The sequence below is a fragment of the Haemaphysalis longicornis genome, unplaced genomic scaffold (genome assembly GCF_048455015.1).
Source record: "Haemaphysalis longicornis isolate Haplotype H1 unplaced genomic scaffold, Haemaphysalis longicornis Haplotype H1 scaffold_4, whole genome shotgun sequence".
In the NCBI taxonomy this organism is placed as follows: domain Eukaryota; kingdom Metazoa; phylum Arthropoda; class Arachnida; order Ixodida; family Ixodidae; genus Haemaphysalis; species Haemaphysalis longicornis.
Window position 1 is genome coordinate 22,816,198 of NW_027526361.1, and position 21,868 is coordinate 22,838,065.

A 21,868-nucleotide genomic window follows, 5' to 3' on the forward strand; every position below is an offset into this window, starting at 1 on the left:
GGCGAAGAATTTCAGACAGACCCCTTTTATTCTTCGCATATTACTCATTCTTCAAAAACCACTCTTTTCCCAGTCTTTTCTTGCCATAAAGGAGGCATTGTGGTCGCAGCAATGGACGAATATATGTTCGACTTGCTGCACAAATGCCTGGTTGTGAGGACGAGGTCTGTGCAAGTGTTTCACGAGGTGGTGACAGCCTTGGGAGGCGTTACGGCACAGCGGAATGGGTTGTTCTCGCACACGAGTGGTCGGAAATTCCTGTTTGTTTTAATATCTACCTTAAAGTCTCTCACTACTAACATCAGTGTAGATCGATGGGCTGTTAATGTGAGGCGCAGGAGGTGCACTACGTCGTTGGTGAGCGCGGTAGGGGAAAAGTAGACAGGCCACTACCAGTGAGCCGCTGTCCACCTTCGTGCCGCACTGCTGGCCAACTTCATCAGACGTACCAAAGATTCCAAAAGCCATTGATGAGAGACCAATAAGTAAGTAGATTGCCACGGCTGCTGCTCTGTTGCGGTCTCAGCGAGTCGCACAACTGCTGCTTCAGCCATAGAGTTCCTTAAAGTATACACTAGAGAGAAATCTGGCGCTAGCGTCTATGCGGTTCACATCAAGGCCGTCTGTGTTGTCATGGGCCGCCATTACATCATGCGCTCGCCTTAGGTTTATCATTGGCTTGGATTTAAATGTATTAGTAACCGCAAATTTAAACGAAGTGCCACAAAAACGCAATGAATAGTGTGCAATTATATAAGTGAAAAATAAAACAGGCTGCTTTAAAACTAAGAAAAAAAGAAGTAAAGCGTATCTCTGCCGGAACGGTTGTGCCTGCTATTCTGCAGGCCAATGAGGTAGTTACGAACAATGTTAATATTTTGGGGGAAACTCATTGGAGACTCTTGTTTTATTAATTTTACCATTATTTGAAATGATAAGTTGTTTTAAGAGGTTAGAAAGTTTTTTGGGCGTACCTATGAAAACGTTGCCTTCATGGTGAACCGGTGCACCGACCGTCAGCTACAGTTTAACAAAACTTGCTGCTGAACGAGTTGGTTTATACTTGAAGAAAAAAGAAAACGTGGTGTTAAACAGTCGTGGACGATGACAAGATAGGACGGATACAGGCAACCGTATCTGTTGTATCTTGTCTTCGTCGAAGTACGTTTTTCTTCTTTTTTTCGTCAGCTACAAATTTCGCGGCGGCATATTACCCGCTTATTCATGCATTCCTTCGGCATCGGCATGACCAATGTCAGGTACGATCACGCACTGCCTGCTGTTTCACCCAACACGGCTACCACAGAACAGGGATGATTTCGGCTAAAAATATTTGCGCAAAAAATGGGAGACACGGACGAAGTAAAGGACGGACACACTCGCCCAAAAGTTTGTGTAGTTCCCTACATGCACCGGGTATCCCACAATCTCAGAAAGATTGGAAAGAAAGCAAACATTAAGGTGGTTTTTTCGGCGCCCAACAAGCCTGGGAAGCTGAGTATACTCACGAACCCCAATCACCTCACCCCTGAAAAGTGCAACAAGAGGCACCGGAAGAGGTTTGTTGCCTGTGTGAGCCGGGTGGTGTACAGCGTGCCGCCCAACTGTAACAGGCAGTACATTGGGCAGACCGGGCGCTGCCTGAATGACCGGTTACGCGAACACAGCTGCAACATTAAATGTGACACTGGTGGGTTTTTGGCTGCACTTAAAATGCGGCTGTAAATCTATTTTTGAGAAGTGTTCAATTTTATCCCGTGGCCGGATGCAGCTTATTGGATAAATTACGGAAGCTGAGGCGATAGCAAGACTCGGAGATGAAGTGTCAGCAAGCCCTCTCTTGCGCTCACCGAAAAGGAATCGGTTTTCTTGGCCACCGCTTCACCGAGCGTATAATCTCTGTTTATGCGTACGCATGCGCATCCGTACCTTGTGAAGTTTGATTGATTGATTGATTGATTGTGGGGTTTAACGCGCCGACGCAACGCAGGCGATGAGGCGCGCCGTAGTGGAGGGCTCCGGATTAATTTTGACCACTACCTTGTGAAGTTTATAAAGTTCACAAAGTGGCACGATAAATGTAGTTGGAAGTTTACGCCGTGTGTGTCCGTCCTTTACTTCGTCCGTGTCTCCCATTTTTTTTTCGTAATTATTTTTAGTCATGGAACACCAATATGCCCAGGATGCTACCCTTATCGAGGATTTTGGCTTTCTCGCAGAGGTCGGCGAACTCACTCATGAGTCCACTCACTCAGACTCATTTGGACTCAAACTCACGCGTGAATTTGAGTTTGAGTGAGCGCGAGGCTAATGTGGCATGGTGAGTTTGAGCTTAAGTGAGTTTTAGCTGGAGTGAGTTTGAGCCGAGTGAGCCTGACTGAGTTTGAGTACGATTGAGTTTGAGTACGCCTGAGACCTAGTGAATTCTGAGTCCATTTTGAGTTCTGAGTACATTTTGAGTTTGAGTCCATTTTGAGCTCTGAGGACATTTTGAGTTTGAGTTCATTTTGAGCTCTGAGTACATTTTGAGTTTGAGTCCATTTTGAGTTCTGAGTACATTTTGAGTTTGAGTAGATTTTGAGTTTGAGTACATATTGAGTTTTGAGTACATTTTGAGTTCTGTGTACATATGAGTTTTGAGTCCATTTTGAGTTTTGAGTACATATGAGTAGCATTGTAGGCAGCTATGGTTGGCTGTTAAGTTTCATGCGTCGCTGTGGGCTCGGAATTCAGGTTACCTGCGGGTACGGCACCATTCGCGATCGGCATGATCGGTTGGGAGGGAGGGGTTGTCTGATTTTTTTTTACTTTCTTGTTGAATTTTCATGACCCTAAGCACTTGCTGTATACCAAGTTTTCGAGGCTGGCGCGTGAGTGATAATTGACTGGTGGGGTCATAAAAAAAGGTTGTCTTAACTTTTTTCCTGATGGATCCGCTAAGAGGGTAGGAAAGGGTGGTGGGAAAGCACACTGCGGCGCTTGCTTGCTCGTCGTTCGCCTGCTACTGTTAACGGCTTGATGCACTAGGTGTCACAAAGGAAGAGGTGAGAGCCGGGGGGAAAAGGGGGCGGGGGCTGTCCCTTCTTCTGTTTCAAATGAATTGGCTGAATTGACTGGGCAACGCCCCTGTAGACAGAATAATGACCGCATTAGTTTGGTGAAATGTTAAACTGATGACGCTAAGTCGTGTAAGGTATCAAATGAAAGGTCCCGATTAACAGAATCACCCGGAGTAATTAAAAAAATGCTTCCTGATTGTAGTCATCAGGCAGTTATAATGAGTGATAGATTGGGTTAAAATTCAAAATGACGCTGCGAGGGTATCTGTGGAATCAAATTCAAGGTCTCGATGTGGAGAATCATTCGGGACAAAATGAGTTATGGTTATATCATGATGTAGTCATGGTTAGTCATAGATTCGGTTAAAATTTAAGTTCATTGCGCGAGGGCGTGTGGCGTAACAAATTAAAGGTCTCGATGAGGGTAACCACGTGCTCCGTGATTATTATCATTACATACACAAGGGGGGTCATAACTTAGGTTAAAATTCACAATGACACCACTGGGTGTGCGGGGCATCAAATTGAAGGTTCCGATGAGGGAAATCACCTGGGACAAAAATGCGGTATGGCTATATCATGAGATAGTCATAGTTAGTCATTGATTGGTTTAACATTCAAATTGATTCCGCTAGGATGTGATGGGTATCAAATTAATGGTCTTGATGAGTGGAATCACGTGGGAGAAATACAAGAATGCTCCCTGGTTATAACCATGAGATAGTCATGGCGAGTCTTGTATTGGGTTAAAATTCTAAGTGACCCCGCTAGGGCGTGTAGGGTATCAAATTAACGGTCTTGACGAGGGGAATCATGTGGTACAAATAAAAAAAGGCTTCGTGGTTCTAATCATGAGATAGTCATTATGAGTCATAGATTGGGTTAAATTCAAGGTGAGGCCGCTAAAGCATGTGAGGTGACAAATTGAAGGTTTCAGTTAGGGGAATCACGTCGGACATTTAAATAATGCGTCCGGGTTACAGTCATGAGAGTCATGGTTAGTTTGACTGGTATGAATTCCATATGATCCTGCTAGGGTGTGTGGGGTATCAAATTAAAGGTCTCGTCGAGGGGGATCACGTGGTACAAATATAAAAATGCTTTCTGATTATAGTTATGAGGATATAGCAAATGGTATCTTTCTTTAACTGCTGGGTCGGGTTTAACAAAAATTCCCTGCGAACACGTAAGGCAGTTCTGCTATATACATGCGAAGGCTTGTCCAGAGATGTCCATCAATGCGGTATATAGTAATAAAAATATTGGCGTCTAATTGCTGAATCAACGAGGCAGGATGGCATGGGGTAAGAACAAAAGCCATGCCAAGCTCTCTAACTTAAATCACCAGACTCAAAAACTCTCTGCTAATAGCTGCCATTCAAACGTTACTTCCTCCATTTCCCCGTGTCCCAACAAACAAGCAAATCCTTCGATACATATGGTGTCGTGGAAATTGTGGACGACCATAGGTAACAGGGGGCATCAGAGCTCATCAGAAAGGCGAATTTCACATTTGTTTATGAATAAGCCTTGCGGCCGCGTTTCATGTCCGTAATTTCCTTCCCACAGTGTTGTAGCAACGTGCACTCGAATCCAGAATTGGCCAATTACATGTGAGACATTAACACCTTGCTAGAGTGTAGGAGATGGAGAGGCAACAGAGCCACAAAGACGTAAACAGACATTGCGACAGAAGGAAAACACTTCAGAAAAATAAGCAAGCACAGTTTGTGTGTGCGTTCGAACTGATTTTATTACAATGAGAAATCAGCGCAAGATATCAAAACTAGCACATGGTGACAATGTAAAGGAAAAGAATTAACTCGCGCTCTGCAGTTCTCCAACGACTACATCTCAAACACAATGAAGGAACAGATGACTGAAGCAACACACACACACACACACACACACACACACACACACACACACACACACACACACACACACACACACACACACACACACACACACACACACACACACACACACACACACACACACACACACACACACACACACACACACACACACACACACACACACACACACACACACACTCTCTCTCTCTCTCTCTCTCTCTCTCTCTCTCTCTCTCTCTCTCTCTCTCTCTCTCTCTCTCTCTCTCTCTCTCGCACTGGCACTCGCACGCGCACACGCACACGCGTGCATGCTGGAAATTAACAGCTGGGTACGGTGGTGGTAATTGCTTACAACGATAGCGTGGTGCTTGTCCGAGCCGAGCTACGAGAGCTCATCCCACCTAGCAAATGCTAATAAAATCTAATACAAGTGCCTCAGCAAACAACGAGGCACTTTTCTGTTTGTCCCACGTGATTTCCCTCCTCGAGACCCTCAATTTGATACCCCACATTCTATAGCGCGAAATCTCCGAATTTTAACCCAATCTGAGACTATCCAAGACTTCCGTGTTACACGGTTCGTCATTTTCAATATTTTTTCTTATTATTTTTTATTTTTTTAACATTTATTTGATCAATTGTGTACATTTACGCTTTTACAATTATTACAGGTTGAACTTCCGTGATATCTGCATTTTTGTATAAATGCAGGGCGTTACACGGTCCTGGTGGGGGTAGGAAAATGGGGGTACTCAGCAAAGAATGCTACGCATTAAAGAGCAAAGGCATATCCATGAACGCCTCGTGCTTCAGAGATTCGCGGGGACAGTTCGCTTTGATGCAAGACGTTTTTTCAGGATGCAGAGCAAGAATGCATGGAACCGTAACCCTAAACAGCTTCGACGTAAATGAACGGAACAGTGAGCGCACATCCCCTCACCCAATCTTGCTTGTTTCGACACAGGGACCCAGCGCACCATCGAGTCTGGACCGCCTCTGTAATAAACACGAACACGGAGCCTACATCAAGAGTTTGGTATCCAATATATACGTACAATGGCTTGCAACCAGCGCTAGTCATCATGGGCAGCAGGTATAGCTGTATTAAATCTGCAACGAAAATTGTTTCCGACCTCACAGGAGCTACGGTGTCATGTCGTGCCGAATGCAAGAGTTTGAGCTCATGAATTCGCACCCGTAATATTTTTACCACGCGTGAATTTGAAAACACTGAATGCTAATGAAATCAGAGTCCATCTGAGCCCCAGTAGATTCCTAGCACGAGAGAGTTGTGAGGCCATTTGAGTTCTGAATTCGTTTTAAGTTCTCAGCCCATTTCGAGTTCTGTGTTCATTTTTAGTTTTGAGTACATTTTGAGTTTTGAGTCTATTTTGAGTTCTCAGTACATTTTGAGTTTGAGTCTATTTTGGGTTATGAGTACATTTTGAGTTTGAGTCCATTTCGAGTTCTCAGCCCATTTCGAGTTCTGAGTTAATTTTGAGTTTTGAGTACATTTTGAGTTTTGAGTCCATTTTGAGTTTGAGTACATTTTGAGTTTGAGTCCATTTTGAGTTCTGAGTACATTTTGAGTTTTAGTACATTTAGAGTTTAAGAATATATTGAGTTTGAGTACATTTTGAGTTCTGAGTACATATGAGTTTTGAGTCCATTTTGAGTTTGAGTACATTTTGAGCTTGAGTACATTTTGAGTTTTGAGTCCGAGTGAGTTCTGAGTTTTGCGCTCAATGTGAGCGAGTTTGAGTGAGCACTGATGTTCTGCTCAGCATTGAGTCTGAGTTTGAGTGAGTGGTGATTCGAAAAAAACAATTGTGAGTGAGTTTGAGTGAGCCGCGCCAACTTTGCCGAGGTATGCTTTCTTGTAGCTCGTAGACGTGTTAATGCATAGTGAAAAACGCAAATACTAAAAACCGCTTAAGAATCCAATTGTCATGCCACGCCCAAGCCAAAAGCGGGGGTCTTCCCGTAAGCCCCCATGACGACATGGATTACCAGGCGCAGAAACTCTATGGCTTCATCTGGATGCTGGAGTCGGTGGCGCTGAACCTTTTCTCAGGTGGCTCGTTTGGCTGAGCGGGAGACAAAGCATTTTCTTCGTGTCGGGCAGCAATTGCGTCATCGTCGAACGCAGGACGGCACGCGCTTCTCAGGTGGGGGAGGAGGAGGAGGAATAGACTTTATTGAAGCCATACAGGACTTCAGGTGATCAACCTGGGCTGGTCCCTACGTTCAGGGTCCCATTGATCCTGCAGGCCTCATCCGCTAACGATTTCAGCTGGCGCTGACCCTCCGCGTCCGAGGCCCTGATGGCCGTCTCCCAGGGGTTGGGGTGGTATCGCAGTCGTGCAGCGTATTGTGGTGCCGGATGGTTGGGGCAGGCAAGCATCATGTGGTAGATGGTGCCGCGGGCCTGTTGGCAGTTGGGACATGCGGGTGAGGGGTAGAGCTAGTGGTAGAGCAGGTTCATCCTGGATGGTATCGGATAGGTGTTGCTCTGGAGCAGACGCCACTTGACTTGCTCCCCCTTGTCAAGCAAATGATAAGGTGGTGGTAGAGTGCGCCGCTGCTCCCGATAGTGTTTTGTAATGCTCCTAAAGGTTGTGAGTGGGGTAGGTGGGTCCAGCCGCTCTTCCGGATCTTCGTCCCCAGGTGCTATCTCGCAACATGTCGTCCCCACTGAGAATGGCTTGTGGGGCCTCGGCATACCGCCCTTCCACTCGTACTTTCGTGATACTTTCCTCCGCCGCTTTCCTACTCGCCCTATCTCGTTTGTATACGGTGTCCTCTTCGTTCGCGGGGTTACAACGAGGCCGACGGCACCACCAAACCCCATGAGCGGGCGCTTAAGAGCTTGCGCTCTAACAAATCTCGTTGTTCCTCCATTCATTCGTATACTGTGATATTGCACAGTTTGTAAATTTTCTGAAATTTTGGTGATTCCTCAACTCGACAACGCCCGTTAGAAAAAGCCCTTTACTGTGTACGCTGAAAACACACCTAAACTGTTGAATATTCTTTCTGACAACCGACGCTGTCGTTTTCGACGCTTTGACATAAACCCGACACACAAAGAGAAAACGCGCCTAAAGCTCATCAACAATCAGACGCCGTTAAAGCAAAGCTAAATTGGAGAAAAAAAAAGAGTGCCTCAGTTTTAATATCATTTTACTTTATCTAGAAAGCGGCGGCGCGCTGTCTGTAAAAAAAAAAAAAAAAAGGTTGCCCTAAAATACACGCTTTGATCAGTTTTATTTTATCCAACTTTTTGCATGTAGCACATCCCCTGCCCCTTTTCTTTCATGCACCAGGAAAGTTTTCGCGGGCAAGTTTTCAGGAAATTTGTTTTGAGCTTCGGTTGGACTTTTTCTTTGCCGGTTGCGTGTGAACGCTCATTACACCCCTCATGGTGATTTAGAATGATTAGACGCCCTGGGACTCTTCCCATCAAAGTAGAAAAAACAGCCGGCCGATGTTTGATGAACTGCTCAATCAATTAACGTGGTTTCTGTTATCTGGCGGTAATGGCGTTAATCTCCAGGCGATTGCATACTTGTTCCCTTTTTTAACTTCTTCCGTTGAGTTTAATTACGTTTTTGACCTTTGTTTCAGTCATAACGGAACTTAAAACCACCCAGAGAACTTGTTAAACGTATCAAAATTTTAAAAAAATTCTCATACGGCTATTGTATTTATTTTTATCTGTGTTCATTTTCAAAACATTCCATAGAATATTAGAAAAGGAGATCTCATGTGTTTTTTGTTCTTGGGGGGTGGGGGGGTTAAATGTATCTGATCCTTAAAGGGAAGCTGAAGCGCTTTCCAAAAAAATTGAGTTAGATTAACAGTTATATAGTTTCTTGCGCGCTGATTCCGAATATCACATTGAAATTTATCGTACATGAGTCCAAGTGGCATTTATCTTGCAAAAAGCAGGGCCCCGTTAGAAAGACCCGCTCTTTTCATCTTTTGACGCCCCTGATTGGTTGCACCCGTCATGACGTCAAAGGAGGACACCCTTCAGCCGCGCGGGTTGTCGGTAGCATTGCGAACGATCGCACGGTTGCCTCTGCGGCAATTTAGCTTGCAGCTTAATTTTCGCACATGACTGGAAGTTTGTTTTATAATTTCCCGTGCTGTTGGTTCAATTATCTTAGAGCGTAAATTTGCTTTACACGACAGAGAACCCCAAAGCAGTGACTGTGATGTCGACTAGCGGGTTCCATCAAAATATTTTTGAATTGGGCAACCAGCATAGGGGGATTTTATACTTTATGTTAATATTAGGTACTGCCTTAAATGTTTCTTATTATACACAAAACCATTTATGCCGAAGATCAATGGGCGTTTTATAAACAATCTACCAGCGAAAAGCACGTACGTGCACTGCACGAAAAAATAGCGTTCATGCGCTGTAAACGTATATGCGAGACACATCTTGCCGGTACACGCATAAACCAACAAGCAGACTCTGCTTCCGCATTGCCTTTGTTCGTTGTCGCCCACCCCAGCCCCGTTACTCATCCCCGTACACAGACCCACACGCGCACGCAATTTCGGCAGCGGCGCTACGGCGCCTCCGCGATTGCTAGCTGCACTTCGATGAGTGGCGTCTTACTGCTTCACATGCATTTATTCTGAAAACACTGCAGCATACTAGTGCCTGCTCAGCATTATTGGCTGTAGTAGGGCTTGATTTTCGCTTGTGCGTTACGCATTCTGCTACAATATTACGGCCACCTCGATATAATTAACAGACCAGTCGGACAAGGCAGTTACGTTGTAGTTACGTTATTTTAGGTAACAATCACCAAACGTTTGTGATAATGAATCGTTGGCCTGTTTCAGCATTTCTAGACTTAAGCATTTACCGCGCTAGTCGGACAGAGGCCGTATATTTACTCTTCGCTCCTAATTTTTTTAGTATCATCATTATATATATCACCGACTATCACTGGAGCACACTTGAGGTTCAGTGACAACAAGTGCTTGCCAGGTTATAATATGCAGCCACACGGAATCTTGGGCAAAAAATTAGGCCGCCGCAGTCAACACAAATTATGGCACGGTGGTGGTTCGGAGTGGTGTTTTTTTTTTTTAATTCCAGACAAACATCACCTTATCGTGACATGTTTATTTGCAAAATAAGTAATCTGGTTGTCTCGGTTCTGTTACTTTGTAGGAATAAATTTTACCTCTTAGCCGGGAGAGAACTTCTATCAGGATTGGCCCCTTGTTTTAGTTTCGCCAAAAAATTGTTTTTTTGAACACTGTCCTGAGCCCATAAGGAAAGAAAACCGACGCGTTTAACGAAACAAATATTTCCTGAACAAATGTGACTTGGTTTCTGGAATGGAACGAAGCATCTCCTGCCAAAGTACAGCAGTATTTCCCATCCTTCCTAGATCTGGACTCTAATGTGAACAATCACGTCCGTCGCATCAAAAAAAAAAAAAAAACGCATTGGAGCGGTTTACAAAGTATTTAACGTAGTGTAGTATATTCTCTGTCATCAAGCACAGCCACCTCGGCTGTCGCTTCCGTATGTTATCAAGCATCCCGGCGTGGCATTATTCTGCTGAGGAATTCGGCATGATAACGTATGCCTCGTTTGGCGTTCGTGCATACTTTTTGAACACGAAAATTGTACAAATGAGTGCTATGAACCACAACAACAACAAGTATCATTCACAAGGAAACACGGCGAAAAGAGCATGGCCGAGGCGGCCGATCCGGCCGGAAGTCCAGGTATGACGTTTTTCAGCCGGTTTTCGCCCGCGCTCTTCGGTCTTCCGGCATCGCGCGGCGAGATGGGGGCGGGGCATCGGGCCACTTTTGTTTGCTCATTGCGCCGCTTCTATTGCATGTATTGCGAAAATATTTCGTACACATGAACTATTCAATGTGTACTTGCTGCTAGTCAACTTTTCTTTTAATTCTAAAACCACTTCACCTTCCCTTTAAATTACCAAATTTTGCTCATTGTACAGTTCAGGTACCCAGGTCAGATGTATTTCTGCCCCCCAGTACTGGTTGATAAATATGCCGCGCTTTCCCATTGAGTGTACCAGCTACCAATATCAATACATTATGCAGCGAAGACATTCATTTTTACACCATTTAGATACAGATAATTAGAAGCTTGGAGACACTCAGACACGTTATGCTATGCATCCTATTTATATTTCCCTTCCACTTTTGCCTATACACATTTGGACTGTGTCGTTTGTCTTCTAGATACACCAGCTTTTATTAATATTAAGCTAATATTACTCAGGCGGTTTCAAATATTAGCCTCCAAGTTCTCAAAGGCTCTTTTAAAATTACTACAGCATTACAGTTCACGAGCCGGTCAGGGGCCTGGTGAAGCGTCATTGCAAAAAAGAAAAAGAAAAAAAGAGCTGTAGTTTATAAAATGCAAGTTTAAACTTAACGACAGTTTTTTTAGAGATGGATGGAATGTCGTATCACTAGGCCAAGATCCTTGTGCAAAGCTTAGCATTATAAACTGTCTAAGATTTACAAAGACGACATTGCACTATGTTAGAGCGAGATGTCTATACGAGCCCGTCAGAAGAAGCTACAGACGTACGGCCCAGCGTGTCACCGCAAAATGAGGTGGCGCTGCCCTTTATATTGACTGTATTCAAAAGTACAAAAAATCACTAGAGAAATGAAGCGCAAGCGCTATAATAAAGAAATGGCTCGGGTTTAGTATTTTCAAACCTATTTATCGCAAGCCAAAGCAAATACAAATACTACGCACGCAGTGTTTTGTAAATGTTCATCCTTGCTCGAGATTTCACAGCCTGCCGTCTAGCTATATCTACTGGATGATTCGATTCGGCCTTTCGTTTGCGTTGAAGGGCACACAGAGGCAGCCCAGCTGGCGCTAAGCGATCAGTCGCCGGCGAAGCAGCCGCTTCCCTTTCGCCCATTCACAAGGTACAGAAACACCCAGACTACCAGCGAGCAAAGATACAAGAAAGGGAGCCGCGGGTTGCGCGCCGGTGGCTGAAGGTCTCTTGCGACGCTACAAATGACCTTGAAAGATGTGGCGTAGTAGAGCTTTCGCTCTAAAATGAGCAAAAAAAAAAATGCGGGCCAATCCACCCTGTGAAAATGGTTGGAAAGCGAAGCTGTAAATGACACGCTCAACAATAACCAATGTGACGTCACTTTAATTCACACACGTGGCTCTACAAAGAGTGAAACCAGAGACAATATAAACGCACTTAACCAATCCCTTTATTACTTTAAAGAGATATTCCTTGTTAATGTTAAATCAATGCATGATCCATGAATGGTGCTTGGCTCAGTTCTATTGGTGAAGCACAGGAGTGGAAACTCTTTTTTTATAAAATGAAAGGAAGCTCAAACGCGGTCATAGACAATCTCCCTTCCCCTCCGTCTCTGCCACCGCCGCCGACAGAGGCGACGAGATCGGCGGCAGAGACGGAGTAGAAGTGAGATGCCATGCGTTGGTGTGAACTTCCTTTCATTTTTATGACTCCTACCGCACGCGCAAGGTGCGCAAACAGACACTACACGCGCCTTGGGCGGAGCCCTCAGTGGCGCAAGAAGTCGCGTGACGCTATTACATGGCACTCAGTGAGGACGCAAGGGTTAAAACCACAGATGTGCTCGGTGAGTGCATCGTCTGTCTCCCCCGTCTCCGTGTGGGCTCGTAGCTCAATCGGTAAGACAACGGGGTCTTTCCCCGTTTCTCTATTCGTTCCGGTATCGATTGCTGGTGGGGCCAGTAACTTCTCTTATTTGTTCGCGGGAGTTTTCTGTTGACACCAATGGTCGCGACAGAACCTTTGGGGGGTAGAGGTAAAAAGTTCTGGTTTAAAACAGGGGTAGCTTAAAAACAGGAACGGCAGTGTATGGCATGCGAAGGAACATGACACTTTAAGTGGCACTGCATGAACAACAGTCGAAACTCCTGGTGAGAATGTTGTCCTCCTTTATTTGCAAGGTTGAAGCAGCTCTACAGAGTGTGCATTCGATACCATTAACGAGTGAATTCAGGGAACAGGCTTGCGACCTTCGCGTCATCAGACGCATGGTTCAATGAGGTGGACTGCTGGAGACTGCAAAAAGTTTTCTCTTTTCGGATTTGGAGGCGAACCTCTCCATACTGCCACTTACCAGTAAAGATGTGATTCGAGAGGCCTTGACCACTGTATGTTGAATGTAAGCTGTGCCCTTCGTATCTATGGGTTACTGCTCGACGAGTGGATAAAGATCGCTGAGGGATACATTTTATTTTGCGAATCCCTGACCACACAGGAAACTGGAAGAGTCGTCCGAGAAAAAAATGGACCATCTCCATCAACGGGAAACCTGGGGAGCGAGGAATGCAGTGTATAAGTGTCGTCAAATATTGGAAGTCTGTCTCTTGCCACACAACGCACGCTGATTTGGCGCCGGAGAAACGACGGTGGGAGGAGCACTCACGCGCTTGCTGATGCGGTGGCGTCCTCTCTTGCGTTGAACCGGATATAAGCAAATTGCATTCCCCATCTGCCCCAGTTTGGGGTAGTGGCAGGGGTTAACGGGAGCGCAGTGCAATGCCCGCGCATCGCTCTGGTGGATCGTTCTGAGTGATTAATGAGGCCTGGGTACCAGGTAAGTATGCGTTTTCTTGCTTCGACCGACCAACCGACCTGATCAGGCCTAGCGTCGAGAGCCGGTGGGTATTCGAGTGTAACGAAAATTATAGCCAGTCTACAAACAGCTTCTGCTTGTGCTTGACGATTGCTGAAGGCGAAAGGGAGCGTTCCACAAATCTTTAAATCATTATAGTTTATTTTGAACCCATTTTATCCATTGTACACTTTTCTTTTAGTACGCGTTACGTTCTAGCGCGAGGCGTTGAAAAACAAGTGTCCGGTGTTTTAGTAGCGTGACTACAGGATACGACGACAGGAGACACCGACAGCCCGACCCCCTAAGATGCTCGCCCCTAATGCCAATAGTAATAGCATATCCTAGCAACTAGGGTTTACAGGGATATCGTCTGGAACACGTAGTGAAACCCTAGTGCCAGCCACTGAAAGGGCCTTGGAATCCTACACCCCGTGTAGCGTCTATACACATCAGAAACCTGCCCCTATAACTAAACGAACTAAATGTATGTGAAATATGTAATTGTAAACTTGAGCGCATTTGTTCTAAAAATGATGCGGTACCTTGAAATTCGGAATTATTTGGACAAGTGTTGCCGAGTTATACACCCCAGTTGTAACGATCACGGAACCGGTTCGTCATGTCGCAGTCCCGGAATAAAAGGGGAATAGAATGTGCGAATATCGCACGGATTGAATGCGGAATGAATCTAACTGGTGACGCTGTGAAGCCGCAGACTTCCCGCCTGCAAGTTTGCTTTGTCACACTCGAACTATTATTACAGCGCTGCACACTTTACAGGCACAACGTACCACAAATCGCTTCTCGGGCGGGGAGCGTTGTCGGAAGAACTTGCACCAGCAGCTACTCCCTAGTCACTTCGTCGCAGTTCACAGTCTGCGGAAGCAATTAGTGCGGACAGAAACCATCACAAAGGGCGGTTACGGCATTTGAGTGAGGCTGCCTTTTGTTAAGATCTTTACCCGTAAATGGGCTGCGCCTGAAAGTAAGTATCGTTGAGGTGAAAATGGTGGTGTTGTCTCGTGTGATTTGCATTTTTACTTGCCGGACAATAACAGGGGCTTCGAAGATTAGTGAAATGACCAGAGCTTTCAGCGCACTTGTGCTTCTGTGCGCTGTCATTGTCCTGTCAGCGTCCGGAATATGCAAGTATACGTAACATTTCATTTTCGCTTAAAATCAAGATGCTCCAATCGGAGCACTTTAACCAAACTTCCCAAGTGAAAGTGACTTGTTTAATTGAGCAGGGTTGTAGATCAGCTGTTATTTCTCTTTTCCGATGCTTCGATTATTCCTGGTGTAGCCAAATATTTGACAAAGCCCCTTAGTCCTCTCTCAACATCTTTAAACTGCCTCGTTTCGATTATTTATTATTGGTTTTTGATAGTGTTTATTGGTCTTTGATTAGTGCCCTTAGACTTACAAATGCGTTAGAGGCACGTATTGAAGTCTAAATAAGGTTTTTTAGAATGCTGACTACTGAAGTGGCAAAGCAAATTTACGCTAATAGCGAACATGCAGAGTTTACAAGGGCGAAGAATAAAACAAAGCAAAACAAAAATACCCCCCACCGGCACCCGCCAATTGTGTACAGCAGTGGAAGAAGAAAACAAGAAAGAAGAAGACCACGCAAAGGAGAAATTGTCATGATGATGGTTGTAAGAGGGCACAATCTTCACTCAAATCTTTTTCCACAGCAGACAAATTACAAGAGGGCGACACACACTCCTGTGCTGTGGGGCACGAGCTGTAGTTGGTTATTAGACTGCTTGTATGTGTTCCCCGTCTTTTTTTTTTCTTTTTCTAAAGTTCTGAAAACGAAGTACAGCTGAAGTTTCACCATTATGATTGTTATCTGCGCTGAGAGCTGATGCTAGGATAGAGGACTGAAAAAGAATATGATACAAAAAATTGACGCTGACACCGAAGCACCCCTTATGTCGTAGTGTATCCGAGAGCCCTTGTGTCCAATTTCCGAACGGATATGCCGGTATTGTTGGCGCCTCATAGCATCCTGGATGGCTAATGACTGTGGCGCCACTGGGTGGGGCAGCGGTGGTGTGCTCAGCCTGGCGCGGTGTGCGCAGAAATAACTTGCCTTTTCAGTATCATCATCATCATCATCATCATCATTATCACCACCACCACCATCATCACCATCATTACTACCACCATCGTCTCCCTTTCAGCGGGAACGTACCGCAAAAGCCCGAGAGATGCCCCAGCCCCGAAATATAACCCACCCCTGTTTTTGGCAGGATTTTCTGTTTTTTTCAAAAACACCGAAAGATAACCCACCCCTGACAATAGCCGGGGATGACACCCGCGGAAACGAGGTTAGCTAGCGTAGGTAGGGTGCGATAACAGGTCACAGGAACCTGAAACCCGGCTGCGATAACAGGTCGCAGGATCTAAAAATAACATGTGCACGTTTAGGTTGGCAATGCAGCCCGTACACATGCACAACCGTAGCGAAATCCCGAACCCGAAACGCGACCGCCACGCATCCTTGAACAATCCGGTCATTCGTCTTTCGTCGCGAAGCAAGAACGGAAGGATGCGGCAAAGCTTCACCGTGGCGAAGAAAGTGGAGGTTGTCGGATGGCACCTAAAGGCCGGCAGCAACGTGAGTAAGATGTGAGTAAGGCGGCCGTGGGCGAGGAAGTTGTCCCCCGCTCCTTCAAACGGTGCGGTATATCAACAGCCCTCGATGGATAAGAAGACGGAAAGCTTAATGAGCGGCTCGCTTCGGCGGTCCCTCCTGCTGCCCTGCCAACCACGTGGAACTCCGTCCGTGAGGAGCTGGTCGACCTCTTGTTTGGCAGTGAGAGCGATTGTTCGTTCGACGGTTTTGACGACGAATGAATACAGTGCTCATAATAAACGCGTGTTCGTTCTTTGGCTGCGATACATTTCTCAACTTTTTTTTACTGCACATCGAAAGTTAGCCCACGTCATATTTTCACTTGATTTGCTCTCAATCTTAGGTGGGCTATCTTTCGGGATTTTACGGTACTTCGTAGCCCAATTGCTACTTCTGTTATGAGCATACCAAAATTACTCACGTAGGCCTCAGCACACGTCTCTAACACGCGTTTTTTAGTCGACTATCCCAGTGCACTCATAAAGTACAGCTTTCTTCAGCTGCAGCCGTCATGCGAGCTGGGAATTGTGGTGCGTGTTCTGCCCAAGACCGTGTGTTCGATTTCTACCGGGACGCAATTTCAATTAATCTTTTTTCAACATAATTCCTATTAACTCAATTGCATCTGTCTACAATTATGTATGGTACCACTTGGCCCCGACAGAAGTGTTATAAGCTGGGCTAGTTGGTACTAATCCATGATTAATAACAGCGCAAGAAACTGAAGAGAGAGAGAAACAACTTTCGCTGAGCCCATTTCAGGTGACGCTCGCAGGCGTCAGACGGGGTGGAACCCTATTCACGAGTCCCATATGAGTCCAATAGCTCCTGGCCCCTGGACGCGAGCTCTTGCTGCGTCGACAGGTCGGGGCTGGACATCAAGATCTCCCATCGCTCGGGTAGGGGGGTAAGGGGAAGGGGGAGGGAAGGTAGAGGATTCTTGAGCTCAGTACACTCCGCCAGTATGTGCGGCAGGGTGCCTTCCGTCTTTTTGCAGAACGGGCAGATGGGGTCGTGTTCTGCCGGGAACATCTTGTTCAATAAAGCTGGGTGCGCCAGTGACCCCGCTTGTGCGCGGCGCACTATTGTTTGTTGCTTGCGGTCGAGTTGCTGGTGCGGCACGGGAAGCCTGCACCTGGCGCTCCTGTACAGCGTGGTAATCTCGCGGTAGCTCGTGACTGGGTGCGGTAGCTCCGACTCGTCCTCGGCTTGGTCTGCTAGTTCGCGGGCGTAGTGGTCGGCGAGGGCGTTGCCTTCCACTGTCGAGTGTGCCGGAACCCACACGAGCTCTACGTCTCGTCCCGGTGGGCTGCGCTTTGCGAGAATTGCCATGGCCGCGTGGGAGACGATCCCCTTGCGGTAGTTGCCGTAAGCCGTCTTGGAATCAGTGACGATCGTATGCACGTCTCCGTGCGTGAGGGCGAGAGCGATGGCCATCTCTTCTGCTTGGCTGGCATCTGTCGTCCGTAGCGACGCGCTGGTCACCAGCTTGTCGATGGTCGTGACGGCGGCCACTGCTTTGCTGCTGTGCTGGGGAAGTGAGGCGTCCACGTAGAGGACCCGGGGGTCTGCTTCCAGCTGTCGGGCGAGTGCCTGTGCCCGCGCGCCACGCCTCTCGTCGTTCCTGCCGGCCTGCATATTGCGCGGCAGGGGCTTGGTCTTGAGCGCTTCCCTCCACGGCGGAGGTAGAGGGTGCTTGGGTATCTGTGGTTCGATGGGCCAACCAATCTTCCGAAGGACTGCTCGGCCGTGCTCAGTCTGGCTCAGTCGCACTCTCTGGTTGGAACGATGAGCCTCTATGAGCTCGTCTACCGTATTATGTGCCCCCATGTCCAGCAGCTTCTGCGTAGACGAGTACTGGGGCAGGCCCATAGCAGTCTTGGTGGCTTTCCTTATGATGGTGTCGAATAACACGCAGGGGGAACCCACAGCTACAGACAGGGAGAGGACAGTTAAAAGACAGCACTTGTATACTTGTACATTTTTGCGCTGATAGCCATCTTGGCCGCGACGTCGGATTTTAGTCTTACTGAATCAATTAGTACTTTTGCACTAGAAAACAGAGCGATATTTTGTGTTCAACTCTCTTTTTTTTTTAGTTCCATATTTGGGTGTTTCCTCTTAGCACTTATAACGGAATGATCCCGCTTTTGTGACGTGCCATGGGTTGCCACTGCAGCACATGCTGGTGACAAGGTGCTGAACGATAAAGGGTTTATACGATTTTCCAGCCGTAAAAGCACGCTGACGTGAAAGGCAGCAGAAGGAAGACAGGCCAGGCTTGAGACGGAATCAGAGTTATTGACCCATGGCGTTGGGCAAGAACGGGACTTTGAGTAAAGTCTAACGTTGCAAGACCTGAAAATTCCGCTTTCAGTTCAAAATTGACGTTCGTGTTGAATAAAAAAAAAAAAAAAACGAGCCGCAGAAAAAAAGAGCAAAAGAGAGAAAGCGCAAACTATGCAAACAAAAATGAGAAAACATTAGAGAGAAAGTAATAGAAGCATGACAATACAGAGATCAACTAAAAAATGAACGGTAGCCTTTGAATACAGGGGTTAGATTGTCGAGTTAACACATTTGTTTTTTTTTCTTTGGTTGGATCGAAATAAAACGAGAAAAACTAGACGGGAAGGCAAAACAAATAACGAGAAAAAAGCAAAAAAAGGCCATCGAAATGCTCAAATGAAGCTATTGACTGGCGTTCAATGTATCCTGTCATACAGTCCAGTCCTGTTACCTTAGGGCTGGTTATCTGCAGTAGACTACAAGATAAAAATCTATCCCAATGCAACAGGCATAACTGTATGAGCACTGTGACCAAATGATAATTTTTATCTTGCCTTCTTTTATGATGTGCACGAATACATTTAAAGGGGCCAAGGTATGGACAGGTAAGAAGTAGATGCTAAAAAGCCCCTTTTTACTCTAGGCCATAGCGATAGAACATGTTTCAGTTTTATGCAGGTTCGCTTACGCTTTGAGCAACGCAGAAGATACGCAAAAAACGATGCGGGGTAACTAGGTAACATATGGTTGAGCAGATGTGGTAGCTGGGCTGCTGGGTTTTGGTTTTTTGTTAATAGCGCTTGAAGACACGGACGAGAGAAGATGGGATGCATGACGGCGCTAACTGGCAATTGATGTCAGAAAACCAAGTACCTACGTACGATATGGTTTACTTCTTTGTGTAAGCCGGTAAAAATATAATTGGCAGGACAGATGAGACACGGAAAAGGAGGGGTATACGTTGCCGCCACGTTTTTACGTCGGGCAACGCAAGTTAACTTGAAAAACTTAGAAGAGCGCCTTAGTCGTCTTTCCTGAGAATGGCAAGCATGGATAGGGCACTCGGTGAACGGGGCAGTCGTCCATCGTGTTGAGCACCGTCAACAGCTGGATTTTCATAGAAAACTGTGGAGTGTAGTAGCACAGCAGCTCCTGCCTCATTTCATCGTCCCGGCCGACATTTCCCGCATTCAAACAACATAAAAACACGGACTCAGAAATGCGGCCTAAAGCCTAAGTGACCGAGGAGCATAGTTAACTATAGAGAAGGGCAGTAGAATATGCCGAATTTACGTGACGTGTCTACAGCGTGCACGCCAGAATTATCATGGGCTCTGATGGGCCGAACTCTGGTTCCGAGTAAATTTGTGAACCGCGTTTGAAACACACCACCTAGATAGCTGTACAGACTTTGATTCGGACCCCCCTAAAAGCGCACGGGCACTTCTGTCCACGCAGCTGTCGCTATGACTAGGCAGTGCCCACAAATAGAAGGTCCAAAAAAGGTAAAAAGAGCAAAAAAGGTAAAAAGAAAGTAAAGCAGGGAGTCATTTTGTTAAAAAGGCAGAACGAAAGCACAAACTGTAAACCGGAAGCAGCTATGATTGAAATGAACTACTAAATGAAGCAAACAGGTACGCTTGCCGGCTAGCTATCCGGCGCTCTTCTGAAGCCAGCACCGCCTTGCTGTTTGTGGGGAAGGTAATAAAGCGTGTTCCCGGCGGCCATCACTGGCAAAGATCACGGTTGATGCAGCACAGGCGGCACCGCTGTCAATAACGCAGGAAGTGCAACAGCGGACGCCACGCGCGGATTTAATTGAAATCAATGATATTGGCTGAGAAGGGCGGGGGGACGAGGGAAAGAAAGAGCTTGTAGTTGATTGGACGGACGGGCGTACGTCAAGGTTACTTGCCATCGCGTCTTCTCCAAACCTGCCCCGCACCCCGGGGCTGCGCACTGAGGAAAGGCCAGAAGAGGGAGCGAGCGCCGCGTTCTCCTTTCGATCACACCAACCTCGTAAGAAGGCCGTATAGCTTGCACCAACTGCATTATTACTCGCCAAATGGTCGTCCGGACGGGCTCTATTTCGGCGAAAAGATGCTGACTTCTTTTCTTTACTTGGCCGCTGAAGTCAGGGACGTCGCTCCTGGATGACGGCGTTGTGCCGAAGCTCTCTCTTTATCTGCTGGGCGTTCCTTCCGGGCAACCCTTTGGCGGTGGGTGGCAAGCGATGGACAACAAATGCAACATGCATGCCCCGTCAGAAGGCAGGGGCCCCGGCGAGATTACCAAGCCCGGGTATTCATTTGAAGGCGATTAGGATTTATCGTCCATCGATGGCAAGTGCACCGGGGACGGAAGAATGGGCGCGCGAACGCGCCGGATGATGGCCGTTCTAGTACGGGGAGGTCTACGCCATAGAAGTACAATGCCTAAACTCTCCTTCTCTCTGGCCGACTCTATCCCTGAGCGTTGGGGGTCTAGTCACTCTAGTAACTTCTTCCGCCATTCAACGTTGGTGCGTAATTAACCCGTTTAGGTGGAAGCGCAAGTTTCGTTGTCTTGCAGTTAATAGGCCTTTCTATGTAGATAGCGTCTGGGGGAAGCTTGATGCGCTGGTTGCGAGGCGGAGGCGGGCGTAACGTCATTCTCCTGCCTGGCCAACGGGGTCGGAGAAAAAACAACGCGTAGCGTGTTTCCGAAACAAGATTAACGTACGCGCAGAGCGAGCGATCCCGACGGAGCTGGGAAAAAGGCAGCCGCCAATGGGCCGGCAGGGGAGACCTGCTTCTTAGCCCATACGGAAGGCTCGTTGGGGCCGCTGCCACCGATGATGGAGAGAAAACAGAGCAATGTAGCCGCGGTGGCTGAGGTGGCGGCGGGATGCTCCCTCCGGTTCTCGGGAATCGAGGTCACGCCTGGCTCCGTGCCACGACCTGCGCGGGCACTTTGCTGCCGCTTCCTAATTCCTGTTTGTTTTCCGCTCTTTTCATCCCTCATCTCCTTTTGTTGGCGGCTAGCGGAGATGATGTGTTCGTTTTGGAAACTGTCAAGTCGCACGGGCGCTGCATCCACGCTCGTTCGGTGCCCGATGCTTCCCTCTAAACTGCTTTGCCGATCACCGTCTGGCAACCCGAAGCGAAGACGCTGGCGATCAGTTCCTCGGCGGTTATTATTTTGTTTTCAGTTACCTTCATATCAACAGGCCCATATAAAGCTCCTTTAGCTCCCCTGTATTATTGCAAAGAGCATTAAATGCTACGTGGAGCGGAAAAGCCAGCTTCCAACGTCTGCCGTCGGCGTTTGCAGACGCGAAACGGTGGGGCCAGTGGGGAAAGCAAAAT

The 21,868-nt window shown here is 46.9% G+C and overlaps 1 protein-coding gene across 1 annotated transcript in view; it reads right to left on the minus strand.

Annotated features, from left to right (window-relative positions):
• Nucleotides 1–1,950: 1,950 nt before the first annotated feature.
• Nucleotides 1,951–21,868, minus strand: part of LOC144178374 (hemicentin-2-like) — an 813,819-nt gene continuing 793,901 nt past the window's right edge. The window contains exon 17 of the transcript XR_013324005.1: nucleotides 1,951–2,036. The gene's annotated coding sequence lies outside the window, so the exon portion shown is untranslated. The remainder of the gene's footprint in view (nucleotides 2,037–21,868) is intronic.